Here is a 4738-nt window from a genome sequence, read left to right as displayed (position 1 = left end):
TGCATGCCAGTATTTGAATTTTAGCCCCCCAAGCTCTTCTGTCATTGGAATTCTCCAGGCAAGAGTGCTGAACTGAGTGGCCATTCTCTTCTCCAGAGGATCTTCCAGACCCAGGGATGGGACCCAGGTCTCCTACATTGCAGGCAGACTCTTTACCATCTGAGCCACCACGGAAGCCTTTGAAGTTACTTATTGGTAAGGAAAAGTCAGTTGTGGTACTTAATTTCTTCATATAAGACAGTGCCAAGATTTGTCTTGTAATTGAAAGGGACAGATAAGCCAATTTCAACAAAAGTGGCAGCCTCTCTCTTTGGAACATTTCCAATTTTAAGCCACTGGGACATGGGCAGCAGATATAAAATCATCACCATTCTTAATCTTTCTATACTCACTGACAAATATGTTTGCTCACAGAAAGTATAGTGCCTCTTGGAAAGGAAAAGAGCATTTACATATCTGAAAGTCAAAGTTAATGTTGTCCATCTGGATGAATCATCAGTAATAATTTAAACAGTGACTATGACATGAAGCCTGCTGTATTCTTTCACCTTCTATAGAACAGATACTTTAGTGAGTTTTATTTTCTTTCACTCTGACTGTTGATTATAATTTCAGTCAAAATATGAGAAGCCTGTAAAAAAATCTTATTTAAATTCTGTAGTTAGGAAGTTTCTTCTGTAATAATGCTTAATTTAATATCTCTAAAGCATGAATTGCTAAGTATAGGCCACAGAGAAGTCTTCTGTATCTATCTATATTCTAAAATGAGCTTATATACAAAAGACATATTTGTCTTTGTAACTCTTTATTTACATAACTTCTTTGTAATGCACAACAGCATTCTGATTCATTGTAATGAATGAAAAATAAGTTGAAAACACTAGGTAAATTAACCACAATAAAAAAATTAGCAAAGTAAGTAAAATGCTGAAGTGAGAGATCAAAAAGTTATATATAACTTGGCAATGCATTACCACTAAAATGTACTGGATATTACTGGAGGAAGCAAATAATTACTATAGTAATTATCAATTAGCTTTGTTTAGTTTTGACTTATGTAAAGCATAGCTTTGAATTATACAATACATATATGGAGCTTAGATTTTTAAAAGTAGTTTGGAATTCTATGCATTTGAGCCTCTAAAATGTAAGCTCAACTATAGTTCAACTATATCTTCTCTACTTTGTTAAATTTCATAACTCTTAAATAATTATAATTTTGGAATGATTAGTTTTAGGTAATTTTTTCTAATAAAGTATAAGAGGAAATGCATTACATGCCAAATATCCCATCACAAATATTTTGTATTCATTTAATTTTTATTTATCTACATTTTTCAACATATAAAAATAGGAGATCTATCTATCTATCTATAGAGACAGTCAGGTTGACAGAGAGTAGAAGAGATATTAGATGACATTAAGGGAAAATATAATAACAGTAGCCAATCTGGGAAATAAAAATATATATATATCAACATAATCAGAAAACACATGAAGGTGTATTTTAATAAAAATCATGCACTGAAGAAAAGATACACGCATATCAGAGATGTCAATTAATTTCAGCATTTTACACTAAATTTATTCACCCAACTTTTTAACTCTTTTCTTTATCCATTTTACTCAGTTTTATTAATTGAATTCTTAAATGGGTAAAAAATAATTGTTGATCATTGAGTGAGAAAGACAGGCCAGAGATAATAGTCTCAATTATGGCATCAAAAATTAAGCCAGAAATATGTTGAGGTAAGACTATTAATAAATAGATGACAGAGAGATAAACTTATATGCTTTTAAATATATGTACCCATGTATGTTTATATCTATGCCTATGTCTATAGCTATGCTTTCATTTATCTATATCTTCCCTACCAAGGGATTGGCAGATTTTAAATCAAGTAGAGAAGAAGACAGAATTTACATTTTAAAATGGAGTTATACTTAGGCAAAACATTTGGAAACAGTTCATGACATCTAGGAAGCATACAAATCAGGGGTGAGAAAAATGACATTGGCAATTAAAATATAGAGATAGGAAATATAGTTTTGTAGACATAAATTTAGCTTTTCTTATATTTCCATGTTTGTAGTAGTATATTGAAGTATGACCTAGTAAATATATGTGTGAGTTTATATCTGTTTCTAACTTTCTACCATCCATCTAGGTAGATGAATTTTAAAAATAAATGAATTGACTTTAAAAAGGTGAAAACTCGGTAACCAAAATGATATGAGACTGTTAAGGGAGAATGTAGAGAAACCCAAAAGGCCCAAAGAAGAAATTCTGGGATATGACATTTAATCCATTATTCAATAATCTAAAATCTTAGAAGATATTAAAAAAGATTAGAGTTGTGTGTGTGCTCAGTTGCGTCCAAATCTTTGGGGCTTCATGGACTGTGTAGCACACCAGGTTTCTCTGCCAATGGGATTTTCTAGGCAAGAATACTGGAGTGGGGTGTGCAATTTCCTACTCCAGGGGATCTTCCCAAACCAGGGATCAAAGCTGCATCTCTTGCATCTCCTGTATTGGCAGACAGACAGATTCTTTACCACTGGTGCCACCTGGAAAGCCCGGAGTTGTGTAGAAAGGAAGCAAATTTAAGTAGAGAGAAGAATTTCTATTATGTTATGGAGTTTATTTTTAAGACAAAAGTTGGAGCAAATAATTATTTCTAACAGTCAATTGATTGAAAGAAAAAAAAAACACAAGGCAAATAGATATGTTGTGACATGGCATCATTGTATACTCCATATCTTTCTCTTACTTTTGTTCATATGTAAATTAGGATCCTATTGTGCTGAGAAGCTGAAACAATTTGTTATATAGTTGCATAGCATTATAACAGTTTGTAGACACATGAAGAGAAACTGAAAAAAATCTCATAAAGTACATGTAAAGTATATGATTAATATATAGGCTTATATTGATGGAGAAGATATACCATTGAAATTATTTTTTACTTCTGTCTCTTTCACACACACACTCAACATGGTCATTAAAAAGATGATCATTAAATAGGAACACTTATTTAGAGTTGTTATTTTTCAGGTATGCTGAGGTAATATTGACTATATTTAGGATTTATGACCACTTTAACCAAACTTTTTCCTAATGCAGAATATTTCATCAAGAATGAACAATATCTCCACAGTATCAGAATTTATTATCTTTTGTTTTCCTGGTCCATGGATTTTTCAGTTCTTAACAAGCTGGGTTTTTCATAGTAATTTACCTGGCAGCCCTAATGGGGAATGGCCTCATTTTTTTTTATAACATCCTTCAGTTCAGTTCAGTCACTTGGTCGTGTCCGACTCTTTGAGAGAGACCCCCATGGACTGCAGCACACCAGGCTTCCCTGTCCATCACCAACTCCCGGAGCATATTCAAACTCATGTCCATTGAGTTGGTGATGGCATCCAACCATCTCGTCCTCTGTCATCCCCTTCTCCTCCTGCCTTCAATCTTTCCCAGAATCAGGGTCTTTTTAAATGAGTCAGTTCTTCACCTCAGGTGGCAAAAGTATTGGAGTTTCAGCATCAATCCTTTCAATGAATATTCAGGACTGATTTCCTTTAGGATGGACTGGTTGGATATCTTTGCTGTCCAAGGGACTCTAAAGAGTATTCTCCAACATCATAGTTCAATAGCATCCTTAGAACCATGCCTCCACACATTACTTCTTAAGAAATTTGTCCGTTATTGACATTTACCTCACTTCAGTTGCTGTGCTCAAAACTGTTGTCAACTTTTTGACCCACAGGAATTCCTTCACCTTTCTTAATTGTGTCACCCAGGTGTTTCTGGTGCCTTTTTCAGCAGTGGCAGAACGATTTCTCCTCACAGGCATGTCCATTGACTGCTATGTTGCCATTTGCCATCCCCTGCACTATGAAGTTATTATGAACAGAGGCACATGTGTCCAGATGATGGTTCTATCCTGGTTCAGTGGTGGCTTGCTATCTGTTATGCACACAGCAGAAACATTTTCTTTATCTTACTGTGGGCTCAACAAGATCCAACAAATCTTCTGTGATGTTCCCCATTTGTTAGTTATTACTTGCTCAAAGAATATAACTGCAGAAATTGTGCTTATACTTGTTAATGCAGTCCTGGATTTCTGTTGCTTTATGTGCATCATAATCTCATACATCTACATCTTCTCTACTGTCAGAAAGATTCCATCTACAGAAGGGCAGTCAAAGCCTCTTCTACTTGCCTCCCACACTCGGCAGTTAGTGCACTTTTTCTCTCAACTGAATTTATTACATGCTTGAAATCTATTTTAGGGTCTACATCATTTACTGATCTCATTTTATATCTTCTTTCTATATTTTATTGCCCCTTCCTTAATCCCATCTTATACAGCCTAAGAAACAAGGCCATGAAAACAGGTCTAGATAAGTTACTCACTGGAAAGCTCTGACAAAGGAAAATATCCTTATCTTTCTCCAAGAATAGAGGCATTTTTCTTCTTAATATTTGTGTAAGTACAGGATAGATCTGGCTGATTTGTTGTGTTAGTCTCCAAGATTACCTGGACTCATGGTGATGATGCTTGGTCAATCTGCAATAAACCATAAAATCTAGTATGAATGAAGTTGCACTCAGGTCTGACAGTTCCAGTTTTGGAGAATTGCTAGAGAAAATGTACATTCATAGTTATTAAATAGTTACCATTAGGCCAACTTAATTTCTGTTTATTGAGTCAGCTCACACATCCTGGTTTTGGAT

At 34.4% G+C, this 4738-nt stretch overlaps 1 pseudogene; it reads left to right on the top strand.

The window, feature by feature from the left end:
- Nucleotides 1-342: 342 nt before the first annotated feature.
- LOC122700761 lies at nt 343-4505 on the top strand (annotated as a pseudogene).
- The last annotated feature ends 233 nt before the right edge of the window (nt 4506-4738 follow it).

The sequence above is a fragment of the Cervus elaphus genome, chromosome 9, assembly GCF_910594005.1.
Source record: "Cervus elaphus chromosome 9, mCerEla1.1, whole genome shotgun sequence".
Taxonomy (NCBI): domain Eukaryota; kingdom Metazoa; phylum Chordata; class Mammalia; order Artiodactyla; family Cervidae; genus Cervus; species Cervus elaphus.
Note: the sequence above shows the minus strand (reverse complement) of the source record. Positions and strands in the feature narration are given on the sequence as shown.